We start from the raw sequence: 12,433 nt of genomic DNA, 5'->3' as shown, positions 1-12,433 counted from the left end.
TTGCAAGGAGATTCTCAAAGGATGATCATTTAATGAAGGTGTCTTGCCACAATTTTGAGTGTGCAAATCAAGCCACAACAAATTTTCCATGAATACCTCATTATGAGTTGGTACTTTTGCTAGTACATTTCCTTACCTTGTAAAGTATAAGATTCCCACTTAATTTTTTTATCATGTGTAATGGCACATTAAAAGTATAGCAGCAATAAGCGAAGAGAAGAAGTCTAGTTTTCTATCAACAGATTACAGGTGAGAATACGATAAATCCCTTGTCCTTTCTTTTGTGTGTTGCTTTGAAGAACAAGAAAGGTGTTTGGCTTTTATTTCATTGTTTAGAATGAGGCTTGTTCTGTATTTCTTTGGAAATATTTCTAGTCTTGAGTATTACACTAATTTAGAAGGAGTCAAGGTTGAGAAGCTACAAGAAAATTTTCTTGAGTGAGCTAATGAGGTTAATGGTTGTTTAGAGGTCCTAATGAGTGGTCTAATTGAAGCTACTACTTTTCATCCTGCCCTTTTAAGTCCTAAGTTGCTTTAGTTGTGTGTTGATCACTATGATGTGAGAACCAATAGTATTTTGAACAAGTATGGAGAACCAATGTTGTCCATCCCTAGGGAGACTATCTCATCAGTGTTACATCTACCTAAGTGTATCTTTGTTGCTTTTAGGCCTACCCAGTCTCTGATTGAATATCAAGAAAAACCAGACAAGTACTGTAACCTATTGGCTAGGAAATGGATAGAGACTAATTATAAAGGTTGCTCAAGATTGCCCAAAATAAATACCAAAGATCATATGAAGACCAATGTTCATGACCTCATGGTTTTATTGCATCGGGCTAAAGGTTCTACAGATGTTTTCCTTCTTGAAGATTGGATGTATCGCTACATAGAGATTATCTTGAAATTGAGAACAATTTTTAGATTGGGTAGAATTGATAGCTAGTTCATTGAGGAATTAGCTCAAACACTCTAAGATATCTAGAGAAGATTTCCATATGTCTTCCTACCAGACCTATTGCATTACATGTGTCAAAAATATCACTTCCCTTCCCCATGAACCTTGGAATGAAGATTTAACTGTCTATCAGTATTGTTTGCTACTCCAAAAGGATAGAGTGTTGGAGGAATTAAGGAAAACACATGATGTTCTAATAGAAAGCGTGCATTTGAACCTCAGAAAAGCATCGATAAAGAGGATATCCCTAGAGGCCCAGAACCTGATTCAAATGAACAGGAGCTATTTCATTCAATTTTCTAAGTTTACATACCTAAGAATAGGGGGATTTGAAGAAGAAATGGTGAAGTTACCTCGGTATGCTTTAGATTGTTTTATTATAGCTGAGATATGTAGGCAATTATTTCCTTTGGTAAAGAATAATCTACCCTAGGAGGAGTGGGAGTCTATTTTCTCTATCAACCTTGGTTATTTAGCTTGTAGCAATATGACTAATGCATTTGTGATTGGAAGAAACTTGCTCAGTTTAAACTTTGGATCCTACTATGGAAGGAGGAATTTTGATAGCAAAGAGTTTGTAGCAAAGATACTTGGCTTAAAGGTTTAATCATCAATGGTTCCTCATTTAGAAGATTTGTGGCAAGATTGCACTGATGAGAAAGAGGTGGTAAAAATGCACCATTCAAGATAAACACTTCCACAAATTAATTCCCTAAAATTGACGTTCAAATTAGAAGGGGTAATTGAGGATGGTTTAGATATTGTTGAACTAGGATGGGAAGAAGTAAGTGAACAAAAGCAATTAGAAGTGGATTGGAGCCAAAGTGAAGAAGATGATATAAACTTGAGGACTAGATCTATTCTCACCCATATAGATAACTAGTTAAGGGGAAGAAACATGAAGGCTATCAATGAAAAATAAACTACAAAGTCACCAAAGATAGTTTCTTTGTCTGAAACATTAACTTTTGACATCCAAATTTTGTCTCATGTTGTAGGTAGCATTTTGACTCCCAAGAAACATAAAAGAGCAATGTCTCATAAACAAATCATAGCTCCTAGAACTAGTTCTAAGACCAAATCTAAGGCACTCATACAACAGGAGATTTAGAAGGGGAAAATGATGACTCAAGGACAAGGTAAGGGAGAAGAGCTTACCTTTTCGGATAATCAAGATGATGATGTAGAGTTAATAGAGGCTTTGAAGTTAGATCAACCTAGTTTCATGAATCCTCCTAGAGGAAATCAAGGGATCACCACTACTTCCACCATTCCATTTTGGCTATCTAATTTAGTTAGAAAGAAATGCAACCTTCAATTGATGTCTACACTAGTTAGGGATATCCTCACAAAATATGCAACTTGTGATTCTAAAAGCAAAAAGGTGAAAAGTGATGCACATTTGATCAAGGACTTGGTGATTGAAAAAGTGATGGAAGAGGTGGCTACCTATAAATAGAAAGATTAATCTAGGGAAATTGATGTGGAAGGTTTTAAAGTCACTACTGTGGAATTGGTGGCCATCAACAAAGATACCAGGAATCACTTCTTCAAAATTTTTGCTCATCATATGCTAACTCAATTTGAGAGGGATAGCAAAGAAAAGAAAGAACTAAAAGGGCTAGTAATTACTATGGCTACATACATATATTCCTTGATGAATTTGGGCACCCTTCTATTTGTTCAAACTCCATAATATTTTGATCCCAATTCATCAGAAGCCAACAATTGGTTAAGCAAATGCAAAGGGGAAAATTACTCTTAGATGCAGTGCAAGAGTGGGTGGGAACCATAGTACAAGAAGGTAGTAAATTTATTTCGTATTTCACTACCACATACATGAAAGGAGAAGCACTCTTAGGAGAGACCCAAACCTTTCTTTCAGTGTGGAAAGTTGAACAAATTCGATGCCAAGCCATTGTATTTCGAGTCCATGAAGTTGAAAAATATGGTGTTGAAGTTTCTAAATGAGAATCCCATGAAAAATATAGATTCATGCATGATGTTCATCCTCAAAAGTAATATGGGTTGGAAGGATTCAATTTAAAAAGGGGCCATCAAAGAGATGTGATTAGTGGAAATTGAAATTGCTAGGATGCATAAAGAGCTCTTGAAGGATATGCAGATTGTTAACCCTATAGGTATTCTACAGTTTGAGGATGACAACATGGACTATGAGGTTTTAACCAAGAACTTCAATGATTCCATGTTAGGGAACAAAGAAAATGACACACCTACTTTTAGAGATTCACCACCCTACCTAATATTGAGTCAATGTTATATCTAAATAAGAACGTTATGTTGAGACAAAGCCATAGGATTGGGGAGCTTAAGTGATAGAAAGATGCATGTAGATCAAAACTACTCAGCCTAAAAAATCCTCACTCTCACATGATGCAGGAATTTGTGAGCACCTTCACAAGTTGGAAACTAGTCAAGAAGACCATTGTAGATGGAGATAAAGTTAGTGAGGATGTTTAGTTGCAAATGGTTACTTTCTACATTTGATTTTTCAAACTATTTTAAAATTGTTTCTTTCTTTTAATTGTTTTCAATCAAAAGGCTAGGTTTTGATGGAGGCCTTTTTTACGCTTCTTAAAAACTATAAATGCTGGTGCATTAGGCTAGAATTAGGTTAGATTTTAGTGCTTGAGAAGTCTTTTTGAATATATATATATATATATATATATATCATATTGTTTGTGCTCTAAAACTTAGCATTTGAGCAAAATCAGTTATGGTTACTTTATGAGTAGTGATGGTTATTTTTGTATGACATCTACTGATATTTCTCTTATTGTTCGTTTTATCTCTCATTTCTCAAAATTGGTTTAATTTGTTGTAAAATTTAAGTTCATGATTAAATCTTGATTACTTCTTGAAAGATTATGAGCTTTTCATTTATTGATTTTTTGAATTTATATACCATCACTCAATACCCAAGAGTACATGAGTGTTATGTAAGCACTTTCTGGCAAAACTATGCATTTAGTTTGTGTTGATCTTTTAAATTTATTGATAAATCATTTGTAAAGGGAGCTATACTTATAAAAATTTAGAGGGAAATGATTAACATAGTGTTTATGCAACTGTTATGAACTTTATTGAATTTTCTAGCCTTGGGCATAAATTGGATTGTTGATTTAGTAGGAAAAGAAAAATTGTTCATTAATAGTGAAATACTTAGCTCCACTCAAAAATTCCATAATATCATCCATCATTGGAAATTGAAATCTTTACTTGATTTTGATCTTGTTGATAGTGCAAGAATCTATGCACGTCCTCCATTCTACATTCTTCTTTGGTGCTAATATGGTTGGTAGAACTTATGGACTTAGACCCTCTCGAATCAACCCCTTCTACAACAACTCATGAACTTGTCTGTTCAACTCTTCACTTTCTAATGGTGTCATTCTATGTGCTGCCTTGTTTAGAAAACTGGCTCCTAGAACCAAATCCATCTGGTGACTATTCTTCCTCATTGGGGGCAATCCATCAAGTACAATATGTAATACAAAATTAGAAAACTCTCCCAACATATCTACAACTTCGATACGTACCTCCTCTACTTCTTCATTACTATCTTTTGGAATTATAGAAAAACACATATGCTCACACTTCATAACTTTGAGAAACTCTTTTTCATCAATAAACCATATTCTTCCAGCACTACATACCTTTTCTTCTTTCTCCTTCAGTGGCTTCAACTTATGCTTCACTCCATCCTTGGTTAGAGTGTAAGTATTTTCTCACCCATCATGTACAACATGCCCATCAAATTGCCATGACCTACCTAGCAACATATGACATATGTCCATAGGTATGATATCACAAAGTATGTCATCCTGGTAACTTCCAATCTTGAACTTCACTGAGCACTGCTCTGACCATGACCTTGTGGTCATCTTGCACCCAAGAAATACAATATAGACACAAGTGTTTTTGTCTCTTCACCTTCAACTTTGTGACCATCATTTTTGACTCCAGATTGTTAGTATTTCCACCATTAATGAGAACATCACAACACTTATCTTCACATTTGCACCTTGTGCAAAACAAGCTCCTTCTTTAATTAGGTTTAGTCTCACCACTCAATAGGACTCTTCTATTAACTAGGACTTCTCCTCTTTCAGCATCTTCAAAATGTGATGATTTGACATCTTCATCATGTGCAACTTTGGCTTAGCCTTCTGCTCTTTGATTTTTCCTTCCTTGTCATTGGGAACATTCAAATGCTCTATGCCCTTCTTATCCATAGTGAAAATATTTCCCACAGAAGCCTCCTCTTCCAGATCCTTGTCCTCTGCCTCTTCCTCTCTGATCTCTATTTTTCTAATCATGGCAATGATTGGAATTATTTCCCCTTTGGTTATGACTTCTACTTTTAGCCTCATCCTTGTTCTTCTAATCATCATTACAACCTCCATAAGATCATCTTCCAGATCTTCCACTGCAACCTCTTCCACTATTCTTGTTGTCAATCTTCTTCCTCAGTTTCTCCTCAACTCTTAGGGAAAATGGGTATGCCTCCTCAATACTATTCATTCAAACTAGACTTAGCTCATCCTGAATACTTGGCCTTAACCCATTAAGATAATAAGCCACTTTCTCCTTACTAGCTTTTGCATGGCCGACTCTAATGAGAACTCAGTAGAACTCTTTGGTATACTCTTGAACAGATTTTATCGTTTGCTTCAACCCTTGTATTTTCTTCAATAGATCAAGCTCATAATCCATGGGAATGAATTGTCACTTCAGTTTAGCTAGCAGCTTATCCCATCTGGTGATTTTGTCCTTTCCCTTTCTCTTTCACTCCAACTAAACCTCTTGCCACCAGATCTTTGCATGTCCCTTCAGTTTTGCCTTCACAAACTTGATCCTCTTAGGATCCTCAATATCTTCATACTCAAAGTACTTCTCCAATTCATTGATCTAATTGATCATCTCCTCTGGGTTAAGATTTCCCAAAAATGTGGGAACCTCAAACTTAGGTCTTTTTCCAAGCTTAGAGATGTTAAAATCCTCTCTTCCTATGGGTTTATAACTGTCTTTGCTTTGGCATTTTGTTCTACTTCATCCTCATCCTTGCTTTCATCTCTTAAGGGAAGATTTATTCATCTACACATTTGTTCTTCCAATGCTTGCATTTATCTTTGGAGGGCTCTAAAACCTTCAAGTATAACACCTATAGCTCTTCTACCATGCTCTCTTCATGGAGGCATTTTTGCACTTTCACTAAAACCCTAGTGCAAACTACCTTATAATTGGCAATCTATCTACATGCTTAGCCCAAACCACGGTCTTGGTGCAAACTACCTCACAATCAACAATCTATCCACACACTCAAGAACTCTAGCTTTGATACCACTTGATGAAGGGTGCTCCCCTTAATACCATAAAAACATAACATAAAAAAAGAAACAATAAAAAATGCAAGAACAAAATATGGACTTATTATTTGTACCACAAATATGAAATTACAAAATTCACAAGTACAATATGCTAACCCACATGGGTGCCTTCATTACAGTAATCTACAAGACTAAGTTGCAAACTGCCACCCAGAGCTATTCTAGACAATGTTTAGGCATTTCTTAAATAGGCAATTTTATGTCACCCAAGAAGATTCTGGATGCTCAAACTTAATACCTTAGGCTGATAGAACCTAAAAATGCATACAGAGTCAGGCAAATACATTTTTGACATTTATTTTTAGGAATTTCAGGTATCCCAACTTTGGAAGGACATAACTCTTGAATTGTTTCTCTGACTGGCTATTATAACCACTTTTTAGAAATGCCAGCTCTTGATCTATAGGCTTGAAATTGCATATGCACCCTTCTGTCAAGTTTTTGGACCTCATCCGGGCACTCTAAGGCCTCCAATGGGGAGCCTTAAGATTTTTCTCCTAATTTTTCCACCAAAGATCCACAATAACTTCTTTGATACTTAAGTCAAGGCAATGATATTTTTATGGTAGGCTTATAATTATGAAATGAACCTTCATGTAGAAAATGAGAACATTTTAAGCTTGTATGACAAACTTACTAAAAACAGTAAGCTCCTAGAAATAGTAACCACCCTGTCTACTAGTCCTTATTAAAATAGAAAAGACTGAAAAGAAAATATTATTGGGTGATGCATAATTGCTCTTACAACTAGGATGCTCCTACATCATTTAACCTCAACTACAATCCTCTACATACATGCATTTAGGGACTTTTTGTTCCAAATGCATTGTCATATGCATTTCCTTTATAAATTATGATTTTTGCCTCTTGTTGTATATAAATATACATATGCATCACAAAACATTTTAAACCCTGACTACATACATATATTTCTAAATTATTCACACCTATTGCATATTTTTTTACACATATGTGCAATCGATGTTTTTATCCCCATCTCCATACTCCTTTACATGCACTTTCAAATTAAATTAGATATTTTCTTCTAATTCTTCACTATGTACCTAACACTTATGTGTTGTTAGGATTTTCAACCCAAAATATACCTAGACTATGTAGGTTATACAATGTGCAATCAACCAAAAATAATTTGATTATATATGAAATCTTGAGTTTTAACTTCTTAGTTGTATATATTTATTTTCATCATGCAAATTTTTACACTTTGAAAAATGGTTTTTCTGTTAGAAATGTTTAGAATAATTGAGACATGGGGGGGAGGGGTGGGGGGTGAATCAATTACTCAAGGTCTATATGTACCACTTGAATAGTTAAATATTAAACACCATTGTTCTGCTAATCCTAGTTATCTCGTTGTTGCTCGGTCTCTACTATAAAATTGTCATAAATTTAACTTGCATTTCATAATGAAAACATCATCACATGTCAAAAATTCATAAGAAATTCATAATATTTAGACAGTAGGATTTTACGTGGAAATCCAATTTGGGAAAAAACAACTAGTAACATGTCACTCTTTTTCACTCTTTTGAAGTGAGGTGTTTTAGGAGCCAACCCTGTTAAAGGTTACAATACAAACTATTAAATGTAACCTAGTTAGAAGATTTAATCTCCCTATTAGGAGTGACATTGTAAGAGGAATTTGATTATTCCATTTAGAATGTCACCTAATTAAAAGATTTACACATTTTTCAGTCTTAAAATGAATGTTAGGTCAACCTCTTTTAAAAGGATTTCAATACAAACTATTTACAATGATAAGAAATAAAATAATAGCTTTTGATTTGTGTGATTACAACCCACTTTTGTTAGTTCAGATCTCTATTCGATCCTTATGCTTGTTTTTTGATAAGCCTTTATTTTTCATCTCTGATCTTGATCTTCTTAGACACCCTTCAAGCAACCTGTTGACTCTTCTCATCAACACTTAAGCCTTCAACTCAAAATCACTTATCAATAACAATATCACATATGCAAGATTTTCTCTTTTAGCTTTACATCTACTCACTTGTGTATTTCTAATCAACCTTGCTTTTTATGACTTCCTTCACATACAAACTCACACATACTAGCTAGGGTTGGACTAGGCTCCAAATGTTCTATTTTGTATTACCTCAAATAGGTAATTTGTGCTTTAACATTCTCTACGTCCACTATATATCTTAGGGTTTACGATCAAATTCAACTTGATTCAATGTATCTGTACATCTTCTTGATCATCCTCTAAAAACTTCTCTAGAATCCTTTTCTTAGGTCTTCACCTAATCACCACCTTGAAATTAATGATCAAACTCATCAATCTAATCTTCAACATGTTTTATATCCCCCAAGAAATCAACTTAGTTAGCTTGATCTTACAATTTCTTTTAATTTGATCTTTTACTGTAACTCGACAATAACTGGATTCTGACACTTAGTCAATACTAAAATACTTAGTCATTTTTTAAGCTTTCTTGCTTAGAATCAACTAACTTTATTGGTTTATACTAATGCTCAGTCCACACTATATTTTCTTAGCGCTAACTATGGATCGGTTGACACTAGCATTTCTCGACACTCCTTAGTATTTTATTCATTTGCTTGGCTTGACTTAACTTCTTGACACAAAAAATTACTTTACTTTATCAAAGTGTATCTAATCAAATGTCCATTGTAACTTCCTTTTCATAAATTCAACCTTTCCTCTAGGTTCTATAGTTATGAGTAACTCTCAAATCCTCTTCACCAATCAAATAGATATGCCATTTAGATTAGGTAGTAATATGTATCATTTGTAGATTTTGACATCAATGACAAAACAACAATTATTCCAATTGTAAGTTTCCAAAAATGTCCCTCTTTGGCATTGATGACAACATCTCAAATATCTAAAATACTAGCAATACCTTAGTTATCATACAATCCAAAAGATTTCACTTCCATGAGTGATCACTAGCCTTCATTTCATTTTGATTCTCATCCATTCAAACTTTCAAAGTCCATCTGCCAGCTTTCTCTCATTCATGATTCTCTCCCTCTAAGATTTATCTTTCTTTTCTTAGTAATCTTTTGACTTCTTAGTCATCTTTCCCTCTTTCATCTTAGTTTCTCAGTAATCTCTCCCTCTTTGACAACAATGCCAAATACATGTAGCTATCTCAGCTTCAAATTCTTCATACATTTGAATTATGAATATTTTGCATGTCTGGCTGATACTTTTCATCAGTCTATGACTAACATCTTATGTTGTACTAAAGTATTCTACCTTAGCCATGTCCAAAAGTAGAGCTATATTGCACCACTGTGTAGAATTTTCTATGTAGAACATGTGATGAAATGCACCTTGTATTATTAAGTAGCTTTAGTTAGGGGAACAACCCCTAATTTACCTCTAAGATATTCATGAGCATCTCTAGGTAATGATTTTGTGAATATGTTAGTAATTTATTCCTTTGTATTCCCATATTCTAGCTTCACTACCTTGTCTTGAACTAATTCTCTCAAGTAGTGATACTTGATAGCAATGTGTTGATTCTTTGAGATGTAAATAACACTTGTGTTATCACAATAGATAGCTACTAGATCTATAATATCTTCTTGCATGCCTTTCAACAATTTCTTAATCCACCTTATATTTTAATAGTTCACTGTAGTTGCCACATACTCGGCTTTAGTTGTTGATTATGAAATACAATTGTGTTTCTTTCTTGTCCATGACACCAATCTTTTTCCTAAAAAGAATGCAACTCCACTAGTGCGTTTCCTATCATCAATATTTCTTGTCCAATATGAGTTAGTGAAATAATTTAGTTCAAATGTAACACTTCTCTTGTAATATAATCCACAATCTTCTATACCTTTTAGATATCTCATTATCCTCTTTACAACAATCATGTGGTTCTCTTTAGGATTTTCTAAAAATCTAGAAACTATCCCAACCAAGAATGCAATATCTAGTCTGTTGTGAACAACGTATTGCAATTTTCATTTCATGGATATGTATAGGGTCTGGTTCACATCAATAGAATCATCATTCCTAGATAACTTATGTCCTATGGACATAAGTGTGCTCACTGGCCTTGAATCTTCAATACCAAAAGTCTTCAATATTTCCTTGATACATTTGGTTTGTGAAATGAAAAATACCAAACTTCATTTGGAACACTTATAATCCAACAAAAATTTTGATTTCACCAAACATAGATATTTCAAATTCCTTTTTCATTTCATCAGAAAATTATTTACATAATACTTCTCTTCCTTCAAATATGATATCATCAAAAAATATTTCAGTTAACAATACTTCATTGTTCTTACCATTCCTCAAATATAGATTGTTGTTATTATTTCTCCTCTCAAAACTAATTTTCACTAAATAGTTATGTAACCTATCATACCATGCTCTTGGTGCTTGCTTCAATCCATGAAGATCTTTATTCAATTTACACATCATGTTTCTCTCATCTGGATCTACAAATCCTTCAGGTTGTTCAACGTATACTTCTTCCTCTAGTATACCATTTAAAAATATAGTTTTGACATCCATTTGATGTACCTTTAAGTTCTTGTAAACTAAGTATACAAGAAGATATCTAACACCTTCAAGTCTAGCCACAAGAGAAAACATTTCTCCATAGTCAACTCCTTCTTTTGCATAACCCTTGCATACCAATCTTGCTTTGTTTCTAGTTGCTTCACCATTTTCATGGAGCTTATTCTCAAAAGACCACTTTGTCCCAATGACTTTATTGTCTTTAGGTCTTGGCACTAAGGTTCAAGTATTATTCTTCTCAATTTGGTCAATTTCTCCATTCATAGCTTGTATCCAATCTTCATTTTCTAAAGAATATTTTATTCATTTAGGCTCAAACTCACATAATAAGCATGTGTCACCTTTAATTTTTCTCTATTTCATAACACTTGACTCAACATATCCAATTATTTGATTGGGTTTATGATGTTATCTCAAATATTTTTCTAATACATGTAGATTTCTTCTTGGTTGTTCTTCAGATCCATCTAGAAAAACAATCTTGAGCTCATTTCCTCTTTCTTATTCAAGTTTTGAATGCTCAACATTCACTATTTGACATTCAACATTTCTTATATGTGACTCAACATCTTCAAAAATTGTTTGGAGCCCACTCTCTGCTACTTGGCAATTTCAATTTGCATTCCACCATTTCAAATTTGATGGGAACTTGCAGCTTGACTTGTCTATTCATTTTTAGTACTGGGAGAATCATCATCCACATAGATGAATGTACTATAGTCTTTAAGTTCTTTATTACATGAAGCATCACCTTTTTCTAGCAAACTCATCAAATCTCACATTTACACTTTCCATAACTTTTTTAGTGTTAGAATTTAAACACTTATAAGATTTTATTTTCCTTTTTTGGAATAACCTAGGAATATGCCTCCATCACTTTTTGCATCAATTTTTCCATCCATATTATCTTTCAGTATATAGAATCTCCTTCAAAATATTTTGAAATACTTAATAGTAGGAGCATAACTATAGAATAGTTCATAAGGTGTAGACTTTATACCTTTCTTGACTTGAACTCTATTCATGGTATAGACAATAGTACTAACCACTTCTCTCCAATATTTTTGTGATATACCTTTCTCCATCATTAGTGTTCTTGCACAGTCCATTATTAACCTATTTCTTCTTTTAGCTATCCCATTATGAGGTGGGATCCTTGATCCCAACATCTATCTTTTAATTCCTCCGTCGTTGCAGAATGTATTGAACTCATGTGAAATGAATTCACCATCTCTGTTAGATCTCAAACACTTCAATATCTTCCCTATCTCTTTTTCAACTCTAGCTAAATACCACTTGAATAACTAAAAAAACACTAGATTTAACTTTAAGAAACATCACAAACATCATTCTAGAGTAGTCATCCACAAATAGAATGAAATATTGATATCCATAGTAACTTTTAAAATCAATGGGTCCACATAGGTCAGTATGAACCAATTCCAAAATATTATTGACAATATATGCTTTACTCTTAAAACTAGATTTAGTTATCTTTCCTAATTGACACTA

The sequence above is a fragment of the Cupressus sempervirens genome, chromosome 3 (assembly GCF_028749045.1).
Source record: "Cupressus sempervirens isolate cs-2001-9-10 chromosome 3, ASM2874904v1, whole genome shotgun sequence".
Lineage (NCBI taxonomy): Eukaryota > Viridiplantae > Streptophyta > Pinopsida > Cupressales > Cupressaceae > Cupressus > Cupressus sempervirens.
This window is presented reverse-complemented; position numbering follows the sequence as displayed.